The sequence below is a fragment of the Ranitomeya imitator genome, chromosome 5, assembly GCF_032444005.1.
Source record: "Ranitomeya imitator isolate aRanImi1 chromosome 5, aRanImi1.pri, whole genome shotgun sequence".
Classification (NCBI taxonomy): Eukaryota; Metazoa; Chordata; class Amphibia; order Anura; family Dendrobatidae; genus Ranitomeya; species Ranitomeya imitator.
Window position 1 is genome coordinate 667,620,791 of NC_091286.1, and position 16,426 is coordinate 667,637,216.

Below are 16,426 nucleotides of genomic sequence, written 5' to 3' on the forward strand. Positions count from 1 at the left end.
GTGGGTTAGACCTCACCCAGTGTGAAGAGAAGCAAACTCTGTTGCTTCACAGAGTTGCCAAAATACGCTGCGCCCTGTTAGCAGTCACAGGGTGTAGCTGCACGACACTAGTGGGATCCCTATGAATCACCCCCACTAAACTGGTGATTGGACTCGCTCTGACCCTCGGTGGCTTTTGAGCCCACGCCTGAGGACGCCCCGAGTCAGATGCAGAGTTCAAGCGGGAATTCCCACCCTACACTGACAGGCTGTCAGGAAATCGCACTGATGCCTGATGGGGACTGCAAAAAGGCACTGTAATGTGTGCTACGTGTGCAGGTAGCACTGTCGGGCGCTAAATAGCTTCAACCATTCACGAGCAGTCATCAACACAAGGAATGGGAATGATTAAGGAGCTTTCATCCATCGACAGTCATTCATCTACACACACGTCATCAAGTTTATACTTTTTATACCTTTTATAGTGGAAGCTTTCCGGGACTTTCCTAGTGATCCAATAGGAGCTGCTACAGGACCTGAGCATGTGACCCCCGACCTCCAATGAGAGGTCGTCCCTTGGGCATGCTCAGTAGAGGAAAAGCAGGACTTAGTCCCAAGAGCGTCTGCTCGCCGCTGATCAGTGCTGGTTACAATGGCTGGACCTGGAAGATCAGGAGTAACCAAACGCACAGTATCTGCCTAAGTGTCATGTCGGACGCTATTCACACTAGGGCGTCCGACAGACAGAGGTAATTCCATTTACGTCCACTATATGCTCAGTGGCGCCGGCTAGACTTTATCCAGGTTTCTCAGGGTTAATTTAGTTGGTAATCGGGTTGGAGGTTGAGTTACGCCCATGTCCTTTAAATAGTCTTGCTGGACTTTGGGCGTCGCCGATTATAACTTGTGCCTCGTGCCTAGTGATTCCGGTCTGGAGTGGTGGTCTTGGAGAAGTAATATCTCATCTGGTGGTGTATGATCCGTTGTTATATTTCTCCTTCCTATATTTGTATTTGTTTTGCCCTGTGCACATTATTGTATTTTCCTGTGTGCATTTTTAGTTTTCCCTGTCTGCTTTCTGTGGGGGATTGGTGTGTGGTCTCTTCACTGGGTGGTGGGTGGTGGTTTCAGCATAGGGCTGAAACAGGAGTTAGGGTCAGGCCTGGCAGCCCAGACAAGCACACCATCAGTGTAAATTCTGGGAGAGGGACAGATAGGGTTTCCCCTAGTCTGAGGGATAACGCAGGGGCCCGGGTAGCCAGCCTTAGTCTACCCATTACCCCCGTGACAATATAATCGGCCCAAATAAATTTTGGATGCCATGGATCCCATGACTTCCATAACCCGCCAGTTGGAGGCGCTGTCCTTACAGGTCACTGAGTTGAAGGGGGAAGTTCAGCAACATGGTCTTGTAGTATCTAATGCGCAAGCTCCCTTTACCTGAGAGGTTTGCTGGGGAATTGTTGTTTTTCGTGAAGCTTGCAAATTGTATTTTCGTATGCACCTGGTTTCCTCAGGTAATGAGGCTCAGCGTGTGGGCCTGGTATTGTCATTACTGAATGGAGACCCCCCAAGCATGGGCGTTTTCACTACCATCTGATTCAGCTGCATTTAACTCAGTGGAGATTTTTTTTCTGCTCTTGGACTCATTTATGATGATCCTGACAGACTGGCTCTAGCAGAGTCTAAAATACGCGTTCTCCACCAGGGGGAGCGAATGGACACACAATGGAATGACCCTGCGCTGCGGAGTCAATTTGTACATTGGGTTTCGAGAAGGGTTAAATGAGCCCTCCTTATGTATGAGACTCCTGCTTCTCTAGAGTCTGCCATGAGTCTTGTTGCCCGCATTGATCGCCGTTTGCGTCAGGGGGCGCAAGAGACGCCGCCTATGGAGGAGGGCGTAGGTGCACGTGTGGTTGCTGCAGGTGAGCCCACGGAGCCTATGCAAATCGCAGAGGGGTCACATCATCTTGCCTCCTCACTCAGGAAGTAGGGAGCCTGTTTTTGCTGTGGTAAAAAAGGACACTATGTAAATGCTTGTCCTCTGTTTTCTAAGAAAAGCGCAACGGCGGAAAACTTCTAAGCTCAGAGGGTGTGGAGGAGGTCAATCTGAGTTTATGTATATCCTCCATGGGGGTCTCTCAATGTATGCTCCCTGCCAGAGTTATGGTTGCTGGCAGAGAGCTGCCAATCACTGTTTTTGTGGATAGTGGGTCGGCCACTAATCTCATTGATTCGGAGTTTGCGCGCACGGCCTGGTTCACGGTCAATAAACTGCTTCATCCTATCCGGGTGGTCACCATCAATGCTACTCCACTCCCAAAGGGGGAGATTACTGAGTTTGTGGCTGAGGTTAAACTCCACATTGGGGTCCTGCATTCTGAGCAAGTTACATGTAGGGTGCTCAGTAATCTTCCTGCACAAATGGTTCTGTGTTTTCCATGGTTGTCTATACACAACCCGGTGATTGACTGGAAAACTCAGGATATATCTCAGTGGAGCGGATTCTGCCAGGAGAATTGCCTGGCCACATGTGTGTCCGCTGTGTCTCCTAGCATTCCTGAGTCACTGCTGGATTTCGCAGATGTGTTCTCTGAGAAGGGTTGCTCTGAATTGCCACCACATCGACCCTACAACTGTACTATTAGGTTTAAACCAGTGGCCAAATTGCCGAAAGCTAGGATGTTTAACATCTCTGGTCCTGAGAGGCAAGCCCTAAAGGACTACATTGCAGAGAGTCTGAGCAAAGGGCACATCAGGCCTTCATCCTTGCCGGTGGCAGCGGGGTTCTTCTTCGTTAGGAAGAAAGATGGCGGACTACGCCCGTGTCTGGATTTTAGGGAGTTAAACCAGATTACGGTTCGTGATCCATACCCTATGCCACTGATACCTGATTTGTTCAACCAGGTGGCTGGTGGTAAGTGGTTTTCCAAGCTTGACCTCAGGGGGGCGTACAACCTCATAAGAGTCCGTCAAGGCGATGAGTGGAAGATGGCTTTTAATACTCCTGAGGGTCATTTTGAAAATTTGGTGATGCCATTTGGGTTGAAAAACGCCTGCTGTATTCCAACATTTCATAAATGATGTGTTCTCGCATGTACTGGGGAAATTCGTTATTGTGTACCTAGATGACATTCTCATTTATTCATGCGACCGTGATACTCATTTAGAGCATGTGAGGCAGGTGTTACAGCTACCCGTCTGTGTCTGATAGGGGTACTCAGTTTGTGGCAAAATTTTGGAAGGCATTTTGCTTACTGTTGGGGATCAAGTTGTCGCATTCTTCGGCATTTCATCTTCAGTCAAATGGTCAGATCGAGCATATGAACCAAAATTTGGAGCAGTATTTACACTGCTTTGTTTCTGACAACCAGGAGGAGTGGTTGACGTTTAGGGTTGAGTGACCTTGACTTTTTTAGAGTCGAGTCGGGTTTCACAAAACCCGACTATCTCAATAGTCGGGTCGAGTGAAATCGGCCGATTATGACGTAAAGTCGGGATCGACCGAAACACGAAACCCAATGCAAGTCAATGAAGCAGCATAGTCGGCAGTGAGTGGGGGCCAGGAAAACACCTAGAGTGCCCATTTTAATGCCAAAACCATGCATTCTTCTTAATGAAGCTTGTCAATCTTAATTTCCCTTATAATAATAGTTAAGGTAAGGTAAGTATTTAAACTTTGCAAGTGCTGTGATCCTGAGCAAGCACGGGGGGCCCACTCGTTGGCATTGGCACTGGCACAGGGCCCCTCAAAGTACGGCGGTGTGTTTGCACGGCGGGGGCGCCTCCCACCGGCAGCGACACTTTTGCGTACTATGAGGGGCCCTGTGCCAGTGACGTCGCCAACGAGTATTCCTCCCCCCACCTGATGAAGGAACCTGCACTTTCATCTGCACCTTCCTCTTTGTCCCCGTGTAAGGTGGTATGGTATGCGGGAAGAGGAACCTGACTTTCAGCAGGGTCACAATCTTGCTGTGTAGCGTGCACGGGGAATGTTGCGTTATGGGTCAATGTACCAGCAGACTCATCTATCACTGGCTGGGCAACGGGCAGGGTGAGGAGGAAACACAGATATAGGCCCAAAGAATAAAGTGGTTTAAATGCATTTCAAAATTGGTAAGAGGACTAACCAGGGGGCATTGCTTTTTCAGTGGAGGACAACTGTAATGAGAGGCTGACACAGAGAGTAGGCCCAAATCAGTAATTAGTCTAAATGCAGTTCGAAATTGGCAACAGTAGTAAACAGGCGGCACAGCTTTGTTCAGTGGAGGAGAACAGCAAGGAGCGGCAGACACCAATAGTAGGCCCCAACCCAACTAGTAGGCCAAATGCAGTCTTACATTAACAACTACTTAACGAGAGCCTGAAAATGGAATTTCAGGACAGGAAACCAGGAGAACAGCAAGGAGCGGCAGACACTGTTAGTAGGCCCCAACCCAACTAGTAGGCCAAATGCAGTTGTTCCATTTAACAACTATTTAACAAGAGCCTCAAGATTGAAGCAATGGAGAGGCAACCTGGGGAACACCTTGGAGTGGAACACACCGTCTCTACACCCCTGACCCAACTTGTAGGCCGCATGCAGTGTTTTCAACAACTACTAAACGAGAGCCAGAAGATTGAAGCAATGGAGAGGCAACCTGGAGAACACCTTGGAGCGGCAGACACTGGTAGTAGGCCCCAACCCAAGTACTAGCCCCACTGCAGTTAGATTTAAAAAAACTACTAAACGAGAGCCTGAAGATCAAAGCTCAGAAAAGGCAACCCGGAGATCACCTTGGAGCGGCAGACACTGGTAGTAGGCTTTAAACCCAATATTTTGGTCAATGGAGTTTATAAAATGTTCCAGGGGTACACAGGCAGCATTGGTGTGGTAAGCTGAGGACAATTTCTATTTGGGACTGCAGACAGACTTAGTAGGCTGTCCCCTGTGGACCATGCATCCACAACATTAACCCAGTGCGCCGTAATGGACATGTAACCTTTCGTGGACATGCCTACTGGTCCATGCATCTGTTGTCAGGTGCACCTTTCTACTTTTAGATAGCCTGAGAGCATGGACAATGCAGATTTTTACATGATGGTGGAGGACTGGGATGGCTTTTCTCCCAAAAGAAGTGACGACTGGGTAGCTCTTACCGTGGTATAGCGTAGTCCATCTGGGCTTTATAATTATAAATTAAAGAAAAAAAGTAGGCTGTATGCACTTTGAAATTGGTTCCAGGGGTACACGGGCAGCAGTAGACAGGTCAGTGGAGGCCTAGTGGAAGGAGGGACCGCAGACAGGCTTCGAAGGCCTAACATAAAAAAAATGTGGCTGTAGGCACTTTATAATTGGTTCCAGGGGTACACCGGCAGCAGTAGACAGGTCAGTGGAGTAGTAGTAGAAAGAAGGGACCGCAGACAGGCTTCGAAGGCCTAACATAATTAAATTGGGCTGTAGGCACTTTATAATTGGTTCCAGGGGTACACGGGCAGCAGTAGACAGGTCAGTGGAGGCCTAGTGGAAGGAGGGACCGCAGACAGGCTTTGAAGGCCTAACATAAAAAAAATTGGGCTGTAGGCACTTTATAATTGGTTCCAGGGGTACACGGGCAACAGTAGACAGGTCAGTGGAGTAGTAGTAGAAAGAAGGGACCGCAGACAGGCTTCGAAGGCCTAACATAATTAAATTGGGCTGTAGGCACTTTATAATTGGTTCCAGGGGTACACGGGCAGCAGTAGACAGGTCAGTGGAGGCCTAGTGGAAGGAGGGACCGCAGACAGGCTTCGAAGGCCTAACATAAAAAAAATTGGGCTGTAGGCACTTTATAATTGGTTCCAGGGGTACACGGGCAGCAGTAGACATGTCAGTGGAGTAGTAGTAGAAAGAAGGGACCGCAGACAGGCTTCGAAGGCCTAACATAATTAAATTGGGCTGTAGGCACTTTATAATTGGTTCCAGGGGTGCACGGGCAGCAGTAGACAGGTCAGTGCAGGCCTAGTGGAAGGAGGGACCGCAGACAGGCTTCGAAGGCCTAACATAATAAAATTGGGCTGTAGGCAATTTATAATTGGTTCCAGGGGTACACGGGCAGCATTGGTGTTGTCAGCGGAGGCCGATTGTAATGAGTGTCTGCCAGTTAGTAGTCCCAAACAATAAATACATGTTAATCTCTGGCATGACAACAAAACGAAACCACCAAAGGGTGCAATCATTCGGTACTGGGGTGGGCTCCTCTGCGTAGTTTCAGACCTAGTAATTTGGCACAAAGTATTTACTTGGGTAAATATAGGACACTGCCCCTGACTATGTTAAGTACCATCATACATGTCAACACAATGGTATTGTCAGTGGCAGGAATTTACGGATGTCAGCGCATAGACTAAACATTGGTGGAACTGTGAGAGATAATTGTGCAAGTGGTTTAGCAATGTTTGAGCTGGGGGTGGGGGAACTCTCTTGTGGCCGGTGGTACAGGCCCAGGGCCCCTCATGTTACAACAGTGTGTCTGACGTTGGGTGCGCACCACCACCGCCAGAGACACTTTATTGTACTATGAGGGACCCAGTGGCAGTGCCGTCGACCAAAAGCGGGCACACCCACCTCTTCAGACAAACAGCACTCTCACGGGTGCTGGCGCCAAGTGGCGATACCACGGCCCCGTGTGGGGAGTTTGGCCATCTAGGGAGGTGTAAACATGTCGTATGCTGGACAATCAGGTGCTGCAAATTACGAGATTGGAAAAGTCATTCAGAATAGTCCACAGGCAAGACCTTTTCATAGGAAAGCTAGGTGTCGGCCGGGCAAGGTGGGGCAAAAGATTTCGAAATCCAGTTGTGGTTCATTTTAATGAAGGTTAGATCATCTACATTTTGGGTAGCCAGACGAGTCCTTTTTTCGGTTAATATTGAACCTGCAGCACTGAATACTCTTTCTGATAGGACACTAGCTGCCGGGCAAGCAAGCTCCTGCAATGCATATTCTGCCAATTCTGGCCAGGTGTCTAATTTGGATGCCCAGTAATCAAATGGGAATGACGGTTGAGGGAGAACGTCGATAAGGGATGAAAAATAGTTAGTAACCATACTGGACAAATGTTGTCTCCTGTCACTTTGAATTGATGCTGCAGTACCTGTCCTGTCTGCGGTCATAGAAAAATCACTCCACAACCTGGTCAGAAAACCCCTCTGTCCAACGCCACTTCTGATTTCTGCCCCTCTAACACCTCTGGTCTGCTGGCCCCTGCAGCTCGTGTGAGAACGATCACGGGCGCTGTGTGCTGGGAATGCCTGAAGCAAACGGTCAACAAGAGTTGATTGTTTGGTTGCTAATATTAGTTCCAAGTTCTCATGTGGCATTATATTTTGCAATTTGCCTTTATAGCGAGAATCAAGGAGGCAGGCCAACCAGTAATCGTCATCGTTCATCATTTTAGTAATGCGTGTGTCCCTTTTGAGGATACGGAAGGCATAATCCGCCATGTGGGCCAAAGTTCCAGTTGTCAAATCTGCAGTTGTGCTTGGTTGAGGGGCAGTTTCAGGCAAAGCTACGTCACTTGTGTCCCTCAAATAACCAGAACCCGGCCTTGCCACGCCACCAATTTTCAGTGGCCCCGGAAAAGCTTCCTCATTAAAAATACAATCATCCCCATCATCCTCCTCATCCTCCTCCTCCTCTTCGCCCGCTACCTCGTCCTGTACACTGCCCTGGCCAGACAATGGCTGACTGTCATCAAGGCTTTCCTCTTCCTTTGCTGCAGACGCCTGATCCTTTATGTGCGTCAAACTTTGCATCAGCAGACGCATTAGGGGGATGCTCATGCTTATTATGGCGTTATCTGCACTAACCAGCCGTGTGCATTCCTCAAAACACTGAAGGACTTGACACATGTCTTGTATCTTCGACCACTGCACACCTGACAACTTCATGTCTGCCATCCTACTGCCTGCCCGTGTATGTGTATCCTCCCACAAAAACATAACAGCCCGCCTCTGTTCGCACAGTGTCTGAAGCATGTGCAGTGTTGAGTTCCACCTTGTTGCAACGTCTATGATTAGGCGATGCTGGGGAAGGTTCAAAGACCGCTGATAGGTCTGCATACGGCTGGAGTGTACGGGCGAACGGCGGATATGCGAGCAAAGTCCGCGCACTTTGAGGAGCAGGTCGGATAACCCCGGATAACTTTTCAGGAAGCACTGCACCACCAGGTTTAAGGTGTGAGCCAGGCAAGGAATGTGTTTCAGTTGGGAAAGGGAGATGGCAGCCATGAAATTCCTTCCGTTATCACTCACTACCTTGCCTGCCTCAAGATCTACAGTGCCCAGCCACGACTGCGTTTCTTTCTGCAAGAACTCGGACAGAACTTCCGCGGTGTGCCTGTTGTCGCCCAAACACTTCATAGCCAATACAGCCTGCTGACGCTTGCCAGTAGCTGCCCCATAATGGGAGACCTGGTGTGCAACAGTGGCAGCTGCGGATGGAGTGGTTGTGCGACTGCGGTCTGTGGACGAGCTCTCGCTTCTGCAGGAGGACGAGGAGGAGGAGCAGGGGGTGCGAACGGCTACAGCCAACTGTTTCCTAGACCGTGGGCTAGGCAGAACTGTCCCAAAATTGCTGTCCCCTGTGGACCCTGCATCCACAACATTCACCCAGTGTGCCGTGATGGACACGTAACGTCCCTGGCCATGCCTACTGGTCCATGCATCTGTTGTCAGGTGCACCTTTGTGCTCACAGATTGCCTGAGTGCATGGACGATGCACTCTTTAACATGCTGGTGGAGGGCTGGGATGGCTTTTCTGGAAAAAAAGTGTCGACTGGGTAGCTCGTAGCGTGGTACAGCGTAGTCCATCAGGGCTTTGAAAGCTTCGCTTTCAACTAACCGGTAGGACATCATGTCTAACGAGATTAGTCTAGCTATGTGGGCGTTCAAACCCTGTGTACGCGGATGCGAGGCTAAGTACTTCCTTTTTCTAACCATAGTCTCATGTAGGGTGAGCTGGACTGGAGAGCTGGAGATCGTGGAACTAGCGGGGGTGCCGGTGGACATGGCAGACTGAGAGACGGTGGGAGATGGTATTGTTGCCGCCGTTGCCCTAGATGCAGTGTTTCCTACTACGAAACTGGTGATTCCCTGACCCTGACTGCTTTGGCCTGGCAAAGAAACCTGCACAGATACTGCAGGTGGTGCGGAAAAAGGTGGCCCTACACTGCCGGAAGGGATGTTGCGTTGCTGACTAGCTTAATTGGCCGAGGGTGCTACAACCTTAAGGGACGTTTGGTAGTTAGTCCAGGCTTGCAAATGCATGGTGGTTAAATGTCTATGCATGCAACGTATTGAGACTTTTCAGATTCTGACCTCTGCTTAAGGTAGTTGAACATTTTTGACAGATGACTTTGCGCTGATCAATTGGATGTTGTTTAAAAAAATGCCAGACTGCACTCTTTCTAGCATCGGATACCTTTTCAGGCATTGCAGACTGAGCTTTAACCGGATGGCCACGCTGTCCTCCAACAGGTTTTGACTTGGAACCTGTTGCGATGTTGATGCTTGCTGCGGCCCCTCCTCCTCCGCTTCAGAACTACTGCCGCCTGCACCCTGTTCCCCCAATGGCTGCCAATCGGGGTCAACAACTGGGTCATCTATAACCTCCTCTTCTAGCTCGTGCGCAACTCCGTCTGTGTCACCGTGTAAGTCGGTGGTAGAGCGCTCGTGACAGGGCAACATAGTCTCATCAGGGTCTGATTCTGGATCAGTACCCTGCGAGGGCAATGTTGTGGTCTGAGTCAAAGGACCAGCATAGTAGTCTGGCTGTGGCTGTGCATCAGTGCACTCCATGTCAGATTCACCTTGTAATGGGCATGGCCTGTTAACTGCTTCACTTTCTAAGCCAGGGACGGTATGTGTAAAGAGCTCCATGTAGTAACCCGTTGTGTCGCCTGCTGCATCCTTCTCTGTTGTTGTTTTTGCTGAAGAGGACAAGAAAGCGACTTGTCCCTGACCGTGAACATCCACTAACGACGCGCTGCTTTTACATTTACCAGTTTCAAAAGAGGAGGCAAAAGAGCTAGAGGCTGAGTCAGCAAGGTAAGCCAAAACTTGCTCTTGCTGCTCCGGCTTTAAAAGCGGTTTTCATACTCCCAGAAAAGGGAGCGTTCGAGGCCTTGTGTAGCCAGACGACGAACCTGGCTCCACAGCTCCAGACTTAGGTGCAATATTTTTTTTCCCACGACCACCTGATGCTCCACCACTACCACTACCCTCATTACCAGCTGACAATGAACGCCCCCGGCCACAACCTCTTCCACCAGACTTCCTCATTGTTTTAAAAATGTAACCAAACTAACGGTATTTGTTGCTGTCAAACAACTTACACGGTGAGCTATAACTTCAGTATGATTTAGGTACCCCTTTACAGGTGGGTGAGACCGCAAGGAAAAGCAGGCACAATGTTACACACTCTATTTTTGGTGGCACCAAATTAGAGAGATGACACACACGCAGGACTGTCACTCAAGCACAAATGTCAATATTAATCTCCCACTGTTTGTTTTTATTTTTTCAGGGAGAATTTAGAACCCCCCCCCAAAAAAAAAATGATTTTTTAAGGAAGAATTTAGAAAACAAATTAATAAAAAGTGATTTTTTCAGAGAGAATTTGGAAACCAAATAGAATAAAAAAAACAAATAGGCTTTCTATGGCCCACTATCTGAAAGAGAGATGGCACACCCAGGAGTCAGGACTGGCACACAAGCAGAAAGGCCAATATTAATCTCCCACTGTTTTTTTTTATTTTTTCAAGAATAATTTAAACCCCCCCCAAAAAAAATGATTTTTTAAGGAAGAATTTAGAAAACAAATTAAAAAAAAGGGATTTTTTCAGAGAGAATTTAGAAACCAAACAAAATAAAAAAAAAAGAAATAGGCTTTCTATGGCCCACTATCTGAGAGAGAGATGGCACACCCAGGAGTCAGGACTGGCACACAAGCAGAAAGGCCAATATTAATCTCCCACTGTTTTTTTTTATTTTTTCAGGGAGAATTTAGAAACCCCCCCCCCAAAAAATGATTTTTTAAGGAAGAATTTAGAAAACAAATTAAAAAAAACAAAACAAATAGGCTTTCTATGGCCCACTATTTGAGAGAGAGATGGCACGCTCAGGACTGGCACACAAGCCCAAAGGGCAATATTAATTTCCCACTGTTTTTTTTGTTTTTCAGGGAGAATTTATAAAACCAATGAAAAAAAAATAAATAGGCTTTCTATGGCCCACTATTTGAGAGAGAGATGGCACGCTCAGGACTGGCACACAAGCCCAAAGGGCAATATTAATCTCCCACTGTTTTTTTTTTTTAGGGAGAATTAAAAAAAAAAAAAACACAGGGACTGTCCTACAATTACTATCTCCCTGCAGTAATCTCAGCCAGGTATGGCAGGCAGCAATAAGGAGTGGACTGCTGCACAAATGAAATAAAAAGTGTGGACAAACAAACAAGATAGCTGTGCAGAAAGGAAGGAACAACAGGATTTGTGATTTTAAAAAAGCAGTTGGTTTGCAAAGCAGCGTACACACAGCAATGCAGCTATCAGGGAGCCTTCTAGGGCAGCCCAATGAGCTACAGCGCTGAGGAAAAAAAATGTAGCTTCCACTGTCCCTGCAAACAAAGGTGGTGTTGGACAGTGGAAATCGCTACAGCACAAGCGGTTTGGTGGTTAATGGACCCTGCCTAACACTATCCCTGCTTCTGAAGAAGCGGCAGCAACCTCTCCCTAGGCTCAGATCAGCAGCAGTAAGATGGCGGTCAGCGGGAACGCCCCTTTATAGCCCCTGTGACGCCGCAGACAGCAAGCCAATCACTGCAATGCCCTTCTCCAAGATGGTGGGGACCAGGACCTATGTCATCACGTTGCCCACACTCTGCGTCCACCTTCATTGGCTGAGAAATGGCGCTTTTCGCGTTATTGAAACGCGACTTTGGCGCGAAAGTCGCGTACCGCATGGCCGACCCCGCACAGGAGTCGGGTCGGGTTTCATGAAACCCGACTTTGCCAAAAGTCAGCGACTTTTGAAAATGAACGATCCGTTTCGCTCAACCCTATTGACGTTCCTTCCTTTGGATGAGTTTGCCATAAATAATCACCACCAGGAATCGTCTGGGGTGTCCCCGTTCTTTTGTGTTTATTGGCACCATCCTCAATTTTGTACTCTACGTCAGGGGGGCTCTGCTGGTGTTCCGGAGGAGGACCAGCTAGGAGCACAACTGTCATCCGTCTGGAGGAAAGTGCAAGGTACAAACGTGTGGCTGACAGCAGACGTGTGCCAGGTCCGGACCTGAGTGTGGGTGACTGGGTATGATTGTCCACAAAAAACATAAAACTCAAAATACCTTCTTTGAAATTGGGTCCAAGGTTTATTGGTCCATTTAGGGTCGCCGCCATCATCAACCCGGTAGCCTACCGATTGGAGCTTCCTACGGTATATAATATACACAACGTGTTTCACAGATCTTTATTAAAAAAGGTGGTGGGTTCCGTGGACATGGCGCCGATGCCACCTCCAGTTTTGGTGGAGAGCAATTTGGAATTTGAAGTCTCCAAGGTGGTTGACTCTCGAGTAGTGCATCGCACATTACAGTATCTGGTACACTGGCGTGGTTATGGGCCAGAGGAGAGGTCCTGGGTACCAGCCTCGGACATACATGCGGACCGGCTGGTCAGTATGTTTCACTGCGGTCATCCGGACAAGCCAGGTCCTGTAAGTCGTGAGGGCCCTGGGGTCCCTCATAGAAGGCGGGCTACTGTCATGTCGGATGCTATTCACACTAGGGCGTTCGACAGACAGCGGTAATTCCATTTACGTCCACTATACGCTCAGTGGCGCTGGCTAGACTTTATCCAGTTTCCTCAGGGTTAATTTAGTTGGTAATCGGGTTGGAGGTTGGGTTACGCCCATGTCTTTTAAATAGTGTTGCTGGACTTTGGGCGTCGCCGATTATAGCTTGTGCCTCGTGCCTAGTGATTCCGGTCTGGAGTGGTGGTCTTGGAGAAGTAATATCTTATCTGGTGGTGTATGATCCGTTGTTATATTTCTCCTTCCTATATTTGTATTTGTTTTGCCCTGTGCACATTATCGTATTTTCCTGTGTGCTTGCGGCGTGATGCATTTTCAGTTTTCCCTGTCTGTGCTTTCTGTGAGGGATTGGTGTGTTGTCTCTTCACTGAGTGGTGGGTGGTGGTTTCAGCATAGGGCTGAAACAGGAGCTAGGGCCAGGCCTGGCGGCCCAGACAAGCACACAATCAGTGTAAATTCTGGGAGAGGGACAGACAGGGTTTCCCCTAGTCTGAGGGATAACACAGGGGCCTGGGTAACCAACCTTAGTCTACCTATTACCCCCGTGACACTAAGCCAGGGACCGACGTCCACTGCGGCTGGAGATGAATGGGAGACTACAGTGGACTTGGTTCGAGATTCCCCCTGTGCAGCAGCGGGAACTCGACACCTAACAAATGACAGAGCAAATGACAGAGAATTGCTCTATGTAAAAGCTCATGTTAAAATCGCATTGCAATCTGATAGCAATCGCACTACATTTCGATGTAAACCGGATGCTTGATGTGAAAAATCAGATTGTACTCGTATGATACTCGTATTACACGTGTACAGCTCTTTGCAGTGAGACTTGGACTGATTTTTCATACGTTTAGTGTAACTCTGGCATTAGGCCACATGCACACATTGAGTATTTGGTGAGTTTTTTACCCCAGTATTTGTAAGCCAAAACCAGGAGTGGGTGAAAAATGCTGAAGTGGTGCAAATGTTTCTATTATGCTTTTCTTCTGACCGCTCCACTCCTGGTTTTGGCTTACAAATACTGGGGTAAAAAACTCACCAAATGCTCAATGTGTGCATGTGACATTAGGGTATAAATCACGCAATCTTTCAACCGACCCTCAAAAACTGCAACTCTGTTACTTCAAATTTTTTTGTTTGCTTCTCTGCGTTTACTATAAAAATGGACAAAAACGTAAGATGGAAAACAAGTTGGAGGAACTATTTGGCAACACCAAGGATGTACTAAGCAACAGTGCTGGGTTTGAATAGTCATTCTGTGATGAAAGAATCCATTTTTAGTGGATATAATTAGAAAGTAAAGTTTTTAACTGGAAGAAAAACTGTCTCAAAGAGTGCTTCCAAAGAGTTGTGGTGAATGATTGCTTCTTCTAATTGTCCATGGTGTAAAAGTGATGTACCCCAAGGATAAGCACTGGGTCCGCTATTATTAAATTTAATTATTAATAATAAAGCTGATGGGATTAATTCTGTCTTTTCTATGTGTGCAGATTACATCAAGCTATGTAGTATGTTGCAGTCTACGGAACATGTTCAAAAGTTACAAAGTTACAGGTTAATTTGGACAAATAGTGTACGGACATACGCTTGGCAGATGGTTTTCAATGTGGAAAAGTTGTGCAGTTGGACATCATATGTTCTAAGGGAAGAAAAATTATGGGAGTTACAGATCATACTAAAACTAAGGGGCCAATTCACCAAAGCACTTTCTGCAGAATTCTGTCATAATTTGCTTTGAAAACTTGCAAAATTTATGCACAACACAAAATTAAGCAAAAACTTTTGAACTTTTGACATTTTCAAGACAGTCTCAGCCAGCCTCACCAAAATGGGCAGAGCTGAAGCAGGACTCAGCTTGTCTAATTCATGGGGAGCTGTGGTGTTCTCAGTGTCAGACATGTCACTCTAGCCAGGGACTGGAGTAAGATTTCTGATGCGATGCTCAGGTGCTTCTAATCCATTATGTAGCATGCACTTCTAAATTAATTAGGTCCCCTCATAAAGTCCAGCATGATAGTTATCAGTCCTGAGAAATGAAGACCATTATGGATTATTCTTGTGGTCGGTCTCTCCCCCAACCCTTCCTCAATATTGAAATGGCACAAATTTATTAGCAAGACAAATTAATTTTTGGGAAAAATTAACGACGACCTGTGAATTAGAATTTCAAACAATCTGCAAATTGCTTTATGTAAAAGTTTACATTATCGAAGAACAAAAGATGGGATTCTGTCTGTCATGAGTGTAACACACTCACTCACCTGTAAAGATAAAAGGGAAGATCTACTACAGAGAGGCTCTGAACCCACAACCAACTGGCTCCTGTACAAACTAAAAAAGACTCTAGCTGCACAACTCAAGAACACCACCTCGGACCTGGCTTCCCAAAAGGCCATCAAGAGGTGTCTCGTACCTCTTGAGGCAGCAGAGTGGAAACCGCAAAACACTGCTATCAAAAGTAAAGGAAAATGTGCATGAATATCCAAAAACCCAGGGTGAGAAAATCAAAATATATTCATATAAGGTAGAAAGGAAATGCTAAAGAGCCAAAAGAAAAAGGAACAAGCGTAACCCCTCATAAACCTAAAGAGGTGAAAGGAAGATGAACTGAGAAGGAAAATAAACAGACTCACTGCAGGAATTCAGCTGGTGCTTACCATGGAAGGTAAAGATTTTGCTCAAGATCTGGAACTCTAAAACCAAAAACCAATTAGAGGTATAGCCAGCAAGGAAGTGCAGTGAAGAATGAACATATAAAACCAAGCCCAGAGTGTGATAGAATAGACCAAAACAGATAAATGGAAAACACTAGAAGAGAAAAACAAGAAGGAAGAATGATGAAAATTGGAACCATCAGCATTTGGGCAAGGAAGAAAAAGCAATAAGCAGACTGTGAAAATGACCACGGAGCAACATGTTAGTAGCTATTGTGCTCTCAGATTCCTGCGTATGTCCATTTTTCCTTCAAAAAAACTGTCAGTTTACCTTTATGCCTATTATATCTGACCCGTGAAGTACCAAAGATACTTGATTGTCAATTGTCAGTGATTTTATGGGAACGCTACAATCCATGGCAGCCTGCTACGGTGCAAGCTCTTAAACGGATCAGTGAATGGATAAATAATTGTCAGAAATCAGTTTTTAAAACCACAAGACCCAATGTAGATTTCATATGTAATTAACAGCAATGTAATATAATTATTGCACGTAAAAATGTTTCCTACATTTACATTACATGCTTATATTATAATCAATGACATAACAGGTGTAAATATCAGCAGAGCCAGTTCTCACCGTGCAGTGTCAGTCATCCAGCCAGCTCTGTCTCCGAGTTGTGTGTTGTTGTAGTGAATATTTAAACCCTCTACTGGTCACATGTGTTAAAATGTGATTGAAGTCCATCCCATACATTACAATGTTGCTTTACTTAACCCCTTAGAGCGGATTCACATGGGACAGATTTGGGGAAAAATGTCACAATTTAATGCAGTTTTTTTGAGCGAATGTTAGAATGGATTAAAAAAGAATAAGAGATATAAAAGGAAGGTAATACTCTGTACTTCCTACTACTGGAGCCATGTTTGGTTCTGGCTCAAAAGCTGCATGAAGC

The 16,426-nt window shown here is 46.7% G+C and overlaps 1 protein-coding gene across 1 annotated transcript in view; it reads right to left on the reverse strand.

Moving 5' to 3' along the window:
* LOC138638737 (cytochrome P450 2C23-like) overlaps nt 1–16,145 on the reverse strand; it is a 341,556-nt gene extending 325,411 nt beyond the window's left edge. Inside the window, exon 1 of the mRNA XM_069728283.1 lies at nt 16,111–16,145. The gene's annotated coding sequence lies outside the window, so the exon portion shown is untranslated. The remainder of the gene's footprint in view (nt 1–16,110) is intronic.
* Nucleotides 16,146–16,426: the final 281 nt, after the last annotated feature.